Consider the following 16,975-nt stretch of genomic DNA (forward strand, 5'->3'; position numbering starts at 1 on the left):
TAATTGAGGTAACCGACAAAATTTTGACTTTTCAACAATAAACCGTATACCGTACAAGGACAATGCGAATTAACGGCGAAAGCAAAAAGAACGCGAATGTTTCTAGTCTTTTAGCAACTATCTCTAAACTTTTGTAATTTTATTTTATTTATTTTCTCTGCTGTTAAAATAAAAGAGAAAATATGTTATCTCCCGCAGCGCGGTATAAGTGTATTTTCTCGGATTTGCTTGATTAAAACTATTAATGCCCATGCGTTGTTTCCATGTCAAGTTATAGAATAACGAAAAAGGCAATAGATGAACGATACTTTTTCCCCTCAAATTGTGGAACCTCCGCAAGTGTCGCTTCGAGGAGCGGTTTCGTTCCATCAACTCCAGCTCGTTGCAGGGTCGGCGAACGAAGAATAAGAAACGGATGAAGAAGGGGAGGAGGCGACTTAAATATTCTTCGGCTCATCGGGCATCGGAGAGGGCTGATCGCGGCTGATCGCGCCGCGATAAAGATCCTGGAGGAGCGGAGGACGTTACGGGAAGGACTGCGGAGGTCGGCCGTATCCGAGAGGCGAAGTCCCACGCAGAGACGATGATTAAAATTGTAAATATCTTCGGCGACCCCTGGTGTTACGACCTTTCGCGCCATCGGCTCCCCATTGACTCCCCATCGCCTTGACCAATATATCAACCGATATTAGATTACCGTAAGAGGTGGGCATTAATGCACGGGCGAAAAAGCCGCAAAGATTTGTGGAGCTCAACCGCGCGCTCCGCAGCCGCGGACGGCACGTGAATTTTACAAGCTGCAGGCCGCCCCGGGTATTAAACGCGCATGTGCCTCAGCTTCGGCTGAGGATAACTTATAAGGTCTTCACGCTTCTGCCGGTGAGAAAATATTGTCGACGGTGGGCCGATTTTTTGTCCGACGCTTAATCAATTACTTTGGTTGATGCCCGAATCGGAAATCCAGAATTCGCGTTTCCCTATGTTTGTACCGCTTTTTAAAACTAGAAAAAATCGCATGACACATCGCGACAATGCCGATTGTCACGATGGTACGGTTAATTTTCCGTACAATTTAAATCTGCACTTACAATAATGGGTTGCATAAATTTTTCGCTGAATTGCTTATTCTATATCTTGTGTTATATATAACTCACCCTGGAACCATCGTTTCTTCTTCCTTTCTTTTCCTTCCGTGCATTTTTTCTCATCCAAGGAATGCAATTCTGTAAGAAAAGAAAAACATTATTAAAATAAAATTATTATTCGACTTATGTTTCCGGGTTGTTTAAAACTGATCGTACATGTCAATTGTCACGAAGAAAAAAAATTATGTCGCGGACAAATTACATTTTTCTAATGCAAAAATGTCGTCCGCAAACATTTTAGAATTTTAGATAAAATGAATGAGAATAATTTTCTTGTACATTTAACTCGTTTCTCAAAACCAAATTTTTACGTTTGGTAACACAAAACAGTGAAACGGTGCACTTTGGGTATTATTTTCCGTAACTAATTTTACGGCAAAAGAATTTCCTGCGATATCGTAGTTGAAGTAAAAATTCCGGTTTTGTCGGTACAAGAATTCTGTATTCAAGTTCAGCGTTTGATCATTTTTATCTAAACATTTGAGACTCAAGCGATCCGACGCATTGCAATCCGTTAGATTTAAAAATGGGAGATTTCAATGCCTGTAAGAATCTGAACTAGTGAAGCTCGTTGGATAAAAGACTTTGTTCATCCGCCATGGTTGATTAAATTTTCCACCTAACCAATTAAGGTATATCTCTAATCATAGAATAATCTGGCATGTAGGTACGCGAAAAGATCTATTACACCCACTTTTTCACTCGACTCAGGGACAGACATCGTCGATTGGAAAAATCGAATCGTTCACACTTCCCCGTGCACCGCAACGTCGCATCGTATTCTGTTAAAAATTTCTCTATGGAAGTTTTATTCGGATACGGAACAGTGAATTCACCACATTTACTGTCTGTTCGATTTACAAATACAACAAATTTACCACACAACTTAGTAACTTCAAATGACTTTTTTGTGTTTTTCCTATAAATTTTAGTAAAATCAAAAATTGTCATATTGAATTCAAGACAAATACGTAATAATTTACGTCGCTGTACCGAATTCGTGAACCAGCAACCTGATTTCGTAAATTGACAACTCTCTTGTAAAGTAAGTAGGTACGTAGTAAATTGAGAATGATTTTTAACAGTGATATAAAAAAGTATAGTTACGGATATTCGCGCATATCCCTTCCTGATTTACGACGCTGCTTGTTTCCTCCTCCTTTCCCCATTTTTCAAATTTGGTTTGATCGAAGTCCCCGTCGGGGGGTTTCTTATGGGTGGACCCCGAGTTGGAGGGGTCCGATAAAGCAATCGTTTGCGTGGCGAGCGAGCGGGTCGGCGGGGCGTGGGTGTGGAACGCCGGAGACAGGCCACGCTAGAGAACATGGACAACGTTCGGCCGGTCCGTATAGCCGCTGTCGCGGCGGGCGGCGCACTTTGTATCCACGCGGCTTTTGGCTCGATTAATCTTATCGATATATTATTCGCCGCGCGCACGCTGCGAGATCCAATATACAAGAATAAAATGTCGTGCTGAGCTAGACATTGCGTTGCCGGCTTATAAAACGTCACGAAAATATTTTCTCGAACGAGAGAATTCCCCGCCGGCGTCGCGACGCTGCCCGGCGTACTCTTATCCCCCGAATCACGTTAACCGCGTGCCGCGTTGATTAGATCGGAAGCTGGTAGCGGGCAAGTAGCGGGTTTCTCGATAGACGAGGTCAAGGGTCGGGAATCGAGACGCGAGTGGCCGTCACGTCGTCGGCGTGTGAGACTGTTTTCCGACGGCTCCGTCACCGTAATTGATGGATAACGTTTATGCTCTAGTCGAAAAATACGTCGATTCAACAGGTCAGAGCCGCGCGCGACGGCATTCGATTACCGAAATTGCTCCAATGTCGCCTCCCTTCCACCGAGGACAATATTTTGACTTTATCCGCGGTTTATTTACGACGACTCGCCGAGTTTCCCGTCACGCAGTCGCACCCAAGCCAACAAAGAATGAAAGGATAGAAGAAAGAAAGAAAGAAAGAAAGAAAGAAAGGGAAAGGTGGAAGACGCGTAAGAGAAATTTAATACTGTCGTATAGAGTGAAAACACTGCGTCGGTTCGTATCCTGGGGTGCAAATTCAAGGGCAAAGGGCGGGGGCTCCGCGTCTGTCGGCAGGACGCGGAGGACACCGAGAGGCAGGAGGAGGCTCATTATCAGCAATTGTGGCTGGCGCCCTCCCGCCGGGACCGGAACGCCAGAACCACCCGCACGACCAACAAACCCGTCATCCTCCCTCTGCCCCGTCCACGACAACGGGGTTTAATTGCTCGATCAATCATTATTGTCGTCGACCGTGATATATTCCTCGTCCAGTGTCGCATGGATCGGTTAGCAAAATCCCCAGTCCACGTATATTCGTACGGTTAACCTGCGTCCGCATCGTCATCGTTATGTTAGGTTCCTCTAACATGGATTGGGATTTGAAACAAGTTGAAACGAAACGTCCCGCGCAATGTCGAAGAACGCTTTTTTTGATCGAACGAAAGATCCGTTTAGAACAATTGTAGACTACCGGAAAATACCGATCCGAGGTGAAAATACTTGCGTTGTAGGTATTTCGCTTTCACCCAAAGCAAGGTGAAACGGGAGGCAAGTATTGTCGTTGATCGATGTGGGTCTGATCGTAGAACGTTAACCCGCTGCAATATTGGTAACCTTGTGCGTGATTTAAAAGTCGATCACCGTCGATAGCTTTCCACCTACGGAATTTCGCCGGTAATGTAATAAATTCGGAAGGTTTAAAAAGAGTACATATAACGCAGACTGCGAGGAGAGACGGGCAGTCCTAAAGCCGCAAGTTTCAAAATAATTGACCGACGACGTAATTTCTTAGCGAATACGCGTTGAACCGGCGAGATTTATGTTAAGAATCCGATCTTGTGCACGCCGCGGTTTGTGATATGAAAAAGGAGAGATAAGACGCGTGCGGCGGACGTATTTACACACAGGTTTATTGTCCATCTTTGGAGTTGTGCCTGTTATTCATTTTCCGTTCGTTCGGTCAGGAGGAACGACGCCGAGCGCAGAGGGTGAGTCGGGGTTCCAGGACTCATAACGCGCGGGGGGGAAGCGAAAGACGGCGACAGAGAGAGAGAGAAGGGAAGAGAGGAGGAGGAGGAGGAGGAGGAGGAGGGAGGGAGGGAGAGAAGGGGACCAGAAGAGGTTAGCGCTGTGTTGTGCCGCGGAGGTCATCGGGCTTCAAAGAGACAATTAATGTGCCGCGGACACAATGGCGGACCAATGGGCCCAATGGACCCAATGGACCCAATGGCCCATTGTCAGCCGGCACAAGAGAGTGTCCCTGCAGTGTCTCTGTATAGTGGCGTGCATAAAGCGTAAAGAAGGCTGCGGCTGCTCGAATCTATTGGTGTGGGCCCATCCGACGAGCCATGGGGGGCGGGGTGGAATGCATATCGTTAACTTTGGGGCCTCATCACGGTTCGAACGGTGCCTCAAAGACAACGTGGAATCACCGCTTATACGCGCTGGACAATGCATCGACAATGTCCTTACAACAGGGCAAACCGGCAACGCCACGATCCTCTCTTATGCATATCCCGCGTCGTGATCGTCGCTGTCCTTCTCTCTGTCTTACTGCCACACCGCGGGCCTTAAATTTTCGCCGCAGACGCGCGTGCGCCTTTCACGACGACGTGACGGCATATACCCGACAATTTTTGCTAAACGGTTCGAAGCGAGTGAACATCTTTTTCCCGTGGAAGCATCGATTCGAGACAAGGGCTGGACTTTTCGGGAGAAATGACAGACGGGACCGACGGAAAATATTTTTTCAGGTATGCAGCTGACGGATGAATCGTTGCGAGCTTTGATGAGCCTTCCAGGCCGAAAGTTGCGTCAGGATTACGGACTGACGCGTCTCGATGGAGGCTTTGAATGACAGAACGTCAGTGAAACGGCTTTTATTCTCCACAGCCGTTCCTTTCAGTGGCAAAATATTACGATCAAGCTGTCATCTCCGGCCGACTGACAGGAAAGATGCAAGACCGGTGCTGCTGCCGCACCATGAATCGACTTAGAACGTTCCGTCGGTCAATTGTTCACTTCGGTCGGCATAACGAACAGTAAAATTCGATTGCGCAAAGAGGCCGTCAGCTTTCGGTCTACGCGCCGTTTGCAAGCTGACCGTTTTTTAATCGTCGACAAACGTTGAACCCGTACGAGTTTAGCCGAAACTCCGTTCGCTCCTCGAATTGTCGCACTGCGATCATGCTGTTACCAAAAGTAAGACGACGACTCTCCTAACTCGTGCCGCTCTAATTTGATTGTCTAATGATCGGCGAGACTTTTAACAGTCCGTCAGACAGGGTCGTCGTATATTTAACGTCTGCTCGTAAAATTTCTCCGTCTCTCGTCGCCCGAAATAAACCCGTGGGTATAAAAAGAGTTGAAATGGTAAAAATACCCTGAAAAGGTTGGATGGAGAAGGAAGAAAAGGACTGTCCTACGCATCACGGTTGTTCGGACATTCGTGATCACGGACTCTCGTAAAATAAGAGTCATTACTCGGGAATTGTATTAAAGAGCGAAGTTTGATGCCTGTACGGGACGCGATGCGTGGCGCGATGCAGTCCGACTCTCAAGAGCGTGGCGTTTAGAAAGAATAATGGCGTTTCGTAATGGTCCCTTGCAGTTCTATTTTGCATTTGCTGCGTCCTTTGTATTTCGGCATACCCGGAGGCCCCGCGGGTCACGAGGGGGACTCCATGAGGACCTCGTCCAGGTCGCGTCTAATAATTGGCTCCGTTGAAAACCGCACTGCGCGACGAATCCTTCCTCTTCTTATTCTCTTCTCTTTCGGAGCCAAACTGGCGACGTGGAATCGCGCGCCCCCATTCCTCCGGCCTCATCGCAGTCCGGGTCCCGAATCCTCCCATTGACTCCGCCACGTGGGAACCGAAAACCATTTTTACGTTCGCCATTCACGTGAAAGCGTCGAGCTGGCCCGGGGAATGGTATAACGGATTGTTTCTGGGAATAAGTAGTGAGACGCTTTGAGGAGGATTGACTCGCCTCCCCCGAAACGAGCTTCGAGCCAAACCGTGGACGCGGAACGGCGTCCGCCGAAATATAATAACAATAATGACAAGGCGAGAGCGTGGAGAATCCTCATAAAAGTTCTATAAGTGGTCCGTTTTGTCTCCACATTGTCTCTGGGCCCGGCTTTCATGTCCCAAGAGCCAGCCGCCAGCTAGAACAAATCACGAACGGCTCGCGGGGGCCTCGGGAATTACTTGGCTGGCCCAAACTTACACGAACAAGTCCGAGGCACCGATCCGGAGGAGCGGCACAAGCACAGACGTGCACACCTGCACTCCCAGCGTGGTGTACCGGCCGGAGATAATAACCGACTCGGAGCAACTCGGACAAAATTTTATGTTATACCTTCCGAATCGCCTTGTGCCGCAAATTTTGGAAATCCCTTTTTACGGTTTACTGCCTCCGCGACGAGGCTGCTGCCCGCTCCTAAACAGAGGCACTTTGCTCACCCTCCCATCCCACTCGAAAGATGAACTTTAACGATTTAACTGCCCCGATCCGAGTGCTCAATATAATAACTCAGAAAATGGCCCCGAGCCTGGCATCGTTCCCGGAATTGCTTCTGGAAGTCGAGGACTTTGAGGGAAAAAAACTTCTGTCCGTGGAGGAAAAATAGAGAAGAAATTAATAGGTCGGTCTGCAGGCCTTTGCATCCCAACGTGCTTCTTTGTGAGAGGTGAATTTATCTAGTCGTAGACCTGGGTTATACATAGTTTCGAATTTGCACTGACGGACGAAGGTGTTCTTTTGTCGTTGATGATCGGATTACGAGTCGTTTCAAATTACCGTAATTACATTCTCACCGATGGACTTGCATCGAAGATGACTTTGTTGCGAAAGTCATTGAACGGTTCATTTTTTCTTTTCTCTTGCACGAGGTAACAGTGCGAATAATTGACGATTGCGAGTGACCAAGATTTTATACGCGGAAACCATTCTGCCGTTTTGACTAGGATCGTTAAATTCCTATCAAATCGTTAGATTAGCATTTTCCAACAATCTCCAACCAAAAATACTGGGAAAGAGATAAGCAAACGGTACGATGTAACAGTGCGTTCTTATTGCAAGACCAAGAAGACGAATCCAGTCCCCGAATCGAACGTGTTTTTGAACAGCATGAACGTGAAAGGTGATCCGATGTACGCTTGGTGAAAAAACATTCTCGAAGAATATACGTAATGCTTACCAACTGAAAAATAATCCTGATTTTATACGCGGTAGAATTGAACAGGCGGCTGTTATAAACGGTATACATATAATATAATATCCTAGCGGTGTAGGAGGTGGGTGGTTGGGCATATACCGAAACTTAAGAGTACTGTCACGGCAATAATTAACACAAAGCGTCAGCGTCGCGGGTCCCGAAGGAATCTGAATTTAATACCAGCGCCATAAAACGCATGACGGCTTATGAATTAGGATGGTAATATAGGAAGGTGGGCCCGCACCGATACCTGGCCGAGCAGCGCCGAGAGAGTCAAAAGTAGGTGAGTAATATGGGTCCTTGGGGCTCGGGCCGTGGTAGGAGACGAGGCTGTCGCGATTCCCCGCTGTGCGTTGATGGCCTCATCTAGGCTAGGCCGAGCCCGAATAAGAGGGGCTCGTCTCGGCTCCAGAATTCAGTAATTAGCTTTTTCGTTTGGTGCCAATTACGTCCCTGATTTACATAGCGGCCCCCGTTACCCGGCTCACAATCAGTCCGTTAATGGATCTTCTCGGACGACGCGCGTCTGACGGATGCCCGGGCTGTCAATTTAAAAATGAAAGAAACAAAGAACGAAGAAGATGACGAAGGGGGATCGGGGGGATTTGGATGTAAAAAAATCACGAAGTAGACGGGGAGAAAAGGATGGACAAAAAACTTGCCTGAGCCACCGTGGACATCCCGCTGCGTAAAATTGTCTTTTGCCTCCGCCAACCGCAAACGCTTTTATACTTCAGCACACGCGCACGGCCAGCACACAGAAGAAGTTTGCCTGTAACGCCGGCCGAGAGTCCGGGTCCGCGTGCAGTGATTATACTAGGGGAACCATCATTTATCTAGGCTGGGCCCAGTTTGGGTCAGCTCGGGTCAGGTTAGGTCCAGCCACTGCAATCATGTCGCGGGACCCCCTCATTTTTTTGCCTTGACAAAAATAATAATTAAATACACAAGCCCGGTGCTTATTTCACGCCGCCCCCTCCGCCCCTCTGTCTTTTGTTCGGCCGATAGCTGAGCAGCCGAGCCGCACCCTGATCCTTGTCGTCGTCGTACGTATATTACGGTAGGTGTATACTTGTAATAGCCGAGTCATCGACGTTGCGACATTTTTCGCGATTCGGGAGAGCGGCGTTCGGTTCGATCGCGTCGGTTCCTGGAGCAAGGAGCCGCGGTTAAACGAGGAGCGTCTTGTCTTGTCTCCAGTTACGGGTGCTCCGCCCCTCGGAATCCTTCGGGCCCGTCGGCGGGGGGTCCCGATACGGGCAGCCCGGAGGGACCGCCGAACCACATTCTGTATCGAATTTGACGACCGTATACCTTGGTCGAATACCGGGACTAGGAAATTTGTGGTTTTCTACCGGGGTACTCGGCGCGCTACCCTACAAATTATTAATCGTCTCCTCCGAGGACGACGAGCGTCGGAGGCTGCGGAGCGGCGCTCCTCCTCAGGTAGCGCGCGATCCTTTGACCTCGGCTCGGTTTTCTCCCCCTTTCTCTCTCTCGCTCTCGGTTCGACCGTGATCCGCCTGTCCGCCCTACTGTCTCACCGAAAATTCCTGGGGCCGAAAATACCGGGGCCCGCGGTTCAGCCCCCGAGTTGCTATTCATTTCGGTATTTCGGTCGGGCATAACGCGGGCCGACCGAGAGCTTGGGGAATTAATAAGTGACAACTTGAAAAGGCATATGTTGCGCCCGGCATGGGTGCTCGTCGGAGGCGCAAGGTGTGTAAGCTTTGTCAAGAGCCGGCCGAAAGGGAACCGCGCGTGAACCCGGGGTTAGCCGCTGACCGTTTCGTCCGGCGGATACTTTTGTTGAGACTCCGAGATGGTGCGACCGGTGTAGACTACCGTTCTCGACGGCGAACAGCGCTTTGCGGTCGGTTCATATTTTAAGGTCTTAACCCTTGACCGCGACGCCGCTCCGTCAACGAATCAACGACCGAGTTCAAACTCTTCGATCTGGGTCAGTCGCGAGTCCGCCGCGTGCCGGCCGCGAGCTTGGTAGGTAAGAAAATTGTTGGAAAAGTGGTTGCAGGATCGACTCGCGATCGATTACATGACACGCAAAATATCTCGTAGCCGAGATGAGGTATCGGGCGAGTGGTAGCGGGATAATCGGACGGTGGCCGTGCTGGTCGAAGGTGATTATCGTCCGAACGAATCAGGAGCGCGAAGCTCGGAGGGAGCGAAGGAACGCCGGAACGCGCGGGGCCTGTCAATTGATACGTACCCACCTTTGTCGATGGTGGTGTGGAAAAAGACGGAAGACGAAACAAGGGGGGGAATTAAAGGGAAGGGCGCGCATCGCCGGAATCGCTTCTTCATCGGCGGCATCCTGGGTGGCGGGGTTATAATTACTACAAGCCTGGAGCCGATGATTGGCCGGAGCGTCGCGGACTTCTGACGAGCAGCCACTCATGGCGTCTTCATTATAAATCATGAGAATCAGGCAAATTGATAACGGCGTCGAAGCGTGCTGCTGCGCGGAGCCGAGGATCCTCGGAGGGTCACGGTGGACCCGAATCAGGGTCCTGGAAGGGGTTCACCTCCACCCTCGGCCCAGCGGGGGTCGCGCCGAGTCGAGGGTGGAGGAGTAAAAAAGGATGGTTAAAAATCACAACTATAATAAGAAGCAAAAAAATAAATAAATAAAAAAACAAAAAAACGTAAACAAAAAATACCGAGAGAAAAAAGAGCCGCGGAGGCTTTTCGTACGAGGAGTGGCGCTCGGGGGCCGCCGCTGCAGCACGGTACCGAAGATTCATAAATTATTTCAGGAAAAAAGGAGGAAAAGTATTTCCAATTACAGTTTTTTGTGAAGAGCTGCCGCAGGCGACACAGCAGGGGGTCTGCTTAATGGCAACCCGTACCCGTCGCTCCTCTCCGCCGACGCCGACGCCGAGAGCCCTCTACGAACCCTTCGAGCCCCCGAAGCCCTCCGAAAACCTCTGAACTCCGATAAGCCCGACGCGTTGACCTCGGTAGCAGATCGCGATCCGTTGCAACGGTCATTTCGCGACTAGATCGGCGAAAAAGGCCGTAAGATCGTCTCCGATCCCCCGTTGCGTGACGTTGCGTTGATTTCAGAAAATCCGTGCCGTTTTAATGAGAAATTTCTGCAGAGGTACGAGAGCGGCGAACGAGTCGCGGAACGCCGGTTATCACGGCTCACGAACTGGCGAATTAGTAGCCAATATCCCGGAGGCGGGAGCGTAAGGAGCTCGATCGTTTCCCACCGTGTGTCAACCGCTGATTGCCCATTCTTCAATTTCCTCCCGGGGCCGTCTGTCAGGCAAGCTGAAGTATACATATATATATGCCGAGGTGGTTATACGGAGGAGTCCTCCTTCGGCCCATCGCGAGATCGCGGCTCTAATACGTCTACCAATACACGTAACCCAATATCGGGCCGGTGATAAACTGCGGGAACTTATCCACATTAAATTTAATGTAAGCCTGTCCGTGGAGTTAAATTTACAAAGAATTAACAAGACACAAACGGACTTTTAAACGATAGACATTCGGTATAAAGCGGCGAGGAATTTGTCACGTTGGAATGATCGAATACGCGTTTCTTCCGCGAGAGATTCCTGCCCCCAGCAGTTTACACGGAACTACTTCCCACCTATAACGGGCATTCAAGCTCAATATCGCTGGATTCGTTCACCGTAGTGTAATTTTTCAAACCTTCAACAAGGAAGTCGATACTGTATCACACGCGGAAGTTTTGCAGGTCAAATCAAGCACTGCGGCGTAATACGGCTCGATTTGCGACAGTATGGATACTCGACTTTTTACTCTCTTACGACCGACTCGAGTACGAGGTTAGCTAATTGACGGACTGGGATTTGAAACAAATCATCTCGAGCATCATCGGTGTTGGCGAAAGCCTCGGTATCCTCGCGGTACAAGCGATCGTGATTAAGGCAATAGTCGGACTGGTAACGATGGGTCAGCAATCCGCAGGTGACCGTGTCGAGATATTCGTTGGCCGGAGTCAAACGCGATCCGATATTCCGACAATGTGTCTTGTCGGGCATGTGGAAGTGGTCACGCGAAGCATCCAAACATCGCGTTGTGTATAAATATTATTAACCTTTTTGGGCAAGACCGGGCGTGTACCGCCGCGAGGAAGTTATACCCAAACATATTTCCAAGGTATTCCAACATATTCATAACTAATAGATCGGCGAGCGGTGGGTGACAGAGCAATACGTCCCGTGCCTCAATGTTCAAACGGTTCTCCGGACCGAGACCGTCATACATACCCGTGCATACTTACACCACGGCAGAAGGAGGATCCAAGGGGTCCGAGACCTCGTCGACCTGTCCAGCCGCTTAAGACCGTCTTATACGGCTCCGCACGAGTTACACCCCGCTTCCTGCACCCACGGTAAATATCCTACGTCCCCGTCGTCCCGAACGAGCCTCCATATCACGTACACAGGTATCCCCGAGCCCGGTAATCCGGGGCCTAATTATCGAGCGCGAGGTAAAACCGTGCGTCTTCTCGGCAGCGGGCGCCTCGAAGTATAACTCTGGAGGAGGTAACGGCAGCTCGAGCATACCGTGACGGGGGCCACTTAACGAGAACTTGCCGGACGTATCGACGGAGCCATATTCCTGTGACTAATATTGCCATTTCGATAGATGCGTAGGGAACGTGCGCACTAATTAAGAAAACTAACCAACCAACCGACCAGCCAGCCAGCCGACTATACATATACATACGACCCGTGCGATGACCGGCCGTAATATCTCTCCCTCGATCTGTGATCCTCCTACGCGAGCTGATATTTCGTCGTCGGTTTATCTACACCGGACGGGATTAAAGAGGATGTAGGTACGAAGGAGTGGAAGCGAGAGACGCTGTTTGACCCGATGATTTGATCCCGTTAAATGACCGCTCGAGACAGGCTTTATACGGAGTAAGGAGAACAGTGCAGTCGCGCTCCGCGCCATCGGAGAGATGGGAACCCTGCGACACCGCAGCGGGTGTCCGCGCTGCACGGTTGACCTCCGACCCCGGGTCCTCCCGCGACAGGGTGCGGCCCTGTACCGCGTTTACGAAGGCGCTCCGTTTCCACCGGGGGGTTTGCAGGGCGAGAGGCGGGGGCCTAGCTCCACGACAATGGGCCCAGTCATACGATAATAATGATCAATTATCGATCTGTCATTCAACAGGCTCGCTCCAGGAATGCACGACGAATCGAACTCCTTCGTCTTCTCCTCCTTCGTCTTCCTCGGGTCTGCCTCCTGCAGTCCTACCTGCACAATCTTATCCTCACTCTCCTCCGTTCCTCGTGCGCATACCTAGGTACGTATAATTTCGTCTTCGTCCAAGGATCACGGACTCGGTTTTGCAGTACGAAAATTTGCTCCAATTTCCTATTGCCATTTCCACAGACGAGATTTTACGGCGGTTAAACTATTATAGGATATGCGCGTTTCTTCAAAACGAACGGCCCCTCGAGTGTGATATACGACCGAGATGTTTTCCCGTTCGGAATTAGCACCCACCCTACGGCGTCCGTTTCTCTGTTTTAATAAAACGAGCAAAAAACGGAAATGAAGAAAAAAGAACAGGAACAACCGAAAAATGCCGAAGATATTCAAATTGAGATTTGACGGTCAACAGTCGCTTCGTGAGCAGCCGGCGGTCCCTCGAGTTGGCGCAAGCTGATCGGAATCCAAAGCAGCAACCATGCGACCGCGGCCAATGACAAGGCACATTCACCACCGGCGCTCTTACAGCGCACGACACGTGGGTCTGTAGGTTGCACCCGATATACCCGTGTAACGTACAACACATACGCCCGGCGTCACGTGTACCTGTAACAGGTATGCAAGTGCACGCAGGCGGTACCTCACACATGTCAGGTTTGTCTCGTTAGCGCGGCGATGGTACGCGCAACAGCGTTATTACACGTCGAAAGGCCGGGTGGTATCAACGATAAACGATAGACGATAGATCGCAACGAATCTCACTTTCTCCATCACCTTATCGGCTGTTCATTCACTCGCGGCATTAAACCGGGACCGAAGCGTCCATCGACGAGACAACCGTGCAGCTAGGCGTATCTGCATATCTATAACGTATACGTGTAAAATGTACGTATATAATATATATATATATATATATATATATATATATGTGTGTGTGTGTGTGTGTGTGTGTGTGTGTGTGTGCGTAGTACACGTATAGTATATACCGATACGTACAAACTCTTGTGCCCCGTGAAATCCGTGACGGCAAAAGGTGCGACTCGAGGAGTTGCGGTACGACCGGCAATTGTTTTCTGACGATGAAGAAGAAGCGGAAGAAGTCATCGTCGAGGCAATTCGCCTTCTATACACGGGCGTACGATACGTACGTATGCGCGTATACAAGCAGCTCGGTGCCCGGGGCGAAAAACGTTATCCGCTGCATGCATAAACGCCTTGTACATACCGGAGCAAAGTGCGGAGTATTTCTGCAGCATTTCGCTCTCCCGGGTCGCTTCCAGGTTTCTCACAGCAGTAAAATCTGGGAATAACTACCGGCCGGGATGGTAATATAAAAACAAAAGCACGGCTGAAATTAATAGTAATAATAATGATAACAACAATGACAATGACATTAATGATACTGGTAATGATGATAATGACGACAACGACGAGGTATAGAAGCGGGTCTCGAAGAGTAGACGTATAGAACGGTGGTAAGCGGTGTTGCTAACTGGAGCCACCCGGGGCCACGGCGTCATCGGGTACCGCGCCACGTTGCTGACGGTCGAACGAAGGGCCGGAGAGCCGGGAGTCGGGAGTCGGGCGAAAGAGGAGCTGCGAAGGAGGGTGGGAGGGAGAGAGAGAGAGAGAGAGAGAGCGAGGGAGCGAGGAGGGGGAGAAAAACACCCCCCGTCGCGACGCTGCCGCCTAATCATTCTTTAAACGCGCATAAACAAGGCTCCGGCCCACCGCCGGCATCACCGGGAGAACCAGAACCGACGGTGGTTGTGGAGCCGCCGGCACCATCACCGTCATCACCGTTGGCACCGCGGCGAGCCGCGGGGATACCGGAACGGTGAACCGGCATCAGCGAGCTGGGAATGCGATATGAATAATGTCATTCCTCGGCCCGTCCACCCCCGTCCCCGTCCCCGTCCCCTCGGAAAACGAGAAATTGAAGGAGCGCGAGGGGAGGAGACGCCCCGGACGCCCGAAGACGCCTTGAGACGGGGCCGCGGCAGCCGAAATCTAAAATGCAAATATACTCCACAAATCACTATCGGTGACAGGCGTCCTTACTTTAAAAAGAGGAAGGAGAACCCGGTGGGACCCCCCGCCAGGCTTCTGCCTCTTAAAGATCGGTTTATACTTCTTTTTGCCCCGTCCTCTCGGTTCGCCCGCTTGTGTTATATTCACGGCTTCCATTCCCTCCCCCCCTTTCCCCCACCCGCGATTGCTGCGGTGACACCTTCGCCGTCATCCGTTTCCGATCGCCTTCCAGCGATTTACGACCGTAAACACGGAAACCGCCACTGCGGCGCACCTCGCCACCCTGATCTTCTCGATAACGTCGCTTTCCCCGACGCCCGTCGTTAAGTACCGCGCCACCTTTATTTACTGCGGTTGGCCAAATTCGCTCGAGAGGATTTATTTATACCACCGTCGACGTCGCTTGAAATTTTTACCACCCCAACATGACTAAATTGTGTATTTCATCGGTTGTATATTTTTCGACTTGTTTAAATCACAAAAAAACATTAAACTTAATTCGTTAATGTTTTATGGGCTCGAAACGCATCCGAACGGGATGTTCGTAGGCTGGTCTCGTTAAGATCAGCCAAATTACGTACTTGTTTCCAACAAACCTACGGCATAATTTGACAATTTCTTTCATGTTGTTAAACAAACATGTCAAAGCACTGCAGTTGCTAATATGCCTGCAGATCAGAAATAAAGTTATACGACCAGGAATACCGTGATTTGTGCAACGAATTGACATTGCCTCTAAAAACGGAATTTTTTATCGTCATTAGAACAGATCGTGACTAATCAGTTACAAAGCGGCAGGTTAATAGCAGGGACTCACGCGCCATTTATCAATGTCCAGAAGTCAGAATGGCTCTCTGGATTCTTCCAAGAATTATTTGCAATGTTACAGCATAGACCAATGTTCTCCTACGTACGCTGGTTTTAGCTGTCTAAAACGCCTCGGGAATAAACTAAAAGACGATACGTTAGGTGTGTTTCATTGTTTTAATTTTTCATTTTATTTTATTTTTTTACATTCGCCCATCAAGACGGTATGCGAACCTTGAAGTGATATTGATTTTTTGTGGGAATACAAAAGATTTAGATTAATCTGTTTGCTTCCTGAAGGCGAGGCCCAAGGCGAGGATTCGGTATATATTATTTTTGACACGGTTTCCACGCGCACCATTATCATACAGCCTTGCAGCAGATTTTGTCCGAGCGTAATTAATTTTGAAACTGTAATTAATTACCCGTAAAGTAAATGATCAATTGCCTCTTTCCTCGCGCAGTTGTAACGCCGCAGCCGGGCTCTCTCCCATTTGTTACAGGCACTCGATAGTCAATTTTCCCGATAAACAATTCGCTGAATTTATCACTCGATCCTAGTAGACACCTTACGACCGGATCTCAGGAATTATCGGTCATCATTTCGGTGTTGATTATCCTTACTGGTTTTTGCGTATTCTGGCACATCGTTTTACGCTTATACCTACAGTTGGATATCGCTATGTACAAGTCTATACATATACTGCATATTATATGTATATATATATATATATATATATATATATATATATATATATATATATATATCCGAACAAAAAATTCAACCGGAACATGACCTCAGGTTAGTTGTATTCCCCGAGTTGCCGTTATGCCTGCAGTTGAGCCAGGCAAAACAGCTCTGCGCTCCAAGTAAGACATCAAAATTTTTTCTCAGCAAATCTACCGAGTCGGCGAAGCTCCGCAATTATACTGCATTAGCAGAAAATAATGTGAAAGCTTGCAACGAATACGGAAACAAATTACCCCGTGTAACTGAAAATAATATCAATTGCTCTATAGGTATGTTGAAAGGATTCCTGCCGTGGGATTGAATTTGACAAGAATCAGGATCAGTCATAGACGTCGTTTGTGCAATACAAAATTTGGTTGCGGTGTGAATAATTGAGCAGCTTTTTGCGGTATCGGACCAAATGTAAACGAATCTTCACCCCGGTTTTGTAGCGATGACGCGGGAATCGTGAGTAATTGACTAATGGAATGACGCGTCGCCTCCCGGTGGAAGCAGATTTTTACCGAAAGGATGAACACCCAGCCGAGGATATCAGGACTGGTCCACAACAGGACCGTCATCATCCCGGAGGACTCGCAAGAGGAGGGTCATGCATTATTAATATAAAGACCCCCGTTCCGTCCCAGTTTCACGGAGCTCCAAGCAGCAGTGCTGAAAGTATCACATTTATATTGTGCCTGCACGAGTTAGCCGTTAGACTATGACGATCGGAAAGGTCGCCCTAAAAACAGTGGGAATAGTGTCGGCTGAAAAAAAGGGCCCAT

The sequence above is a fragment of the Neodiprion pinetum genome, chromosome 1, assembly GCF_021155775.2.
Source record: "Neodiprion pinetum isolate iyNeoPine1 chromosome 1, iyNeoPine1.2, whole genome shotgun sequence".
Classification (NCBI taxonomy): Eukaryota; Metazoa; Arthropoda; class Insecta; order Hymenoptera; family Diprionidae; genus Neodiprion; species Neodiprion pinetum.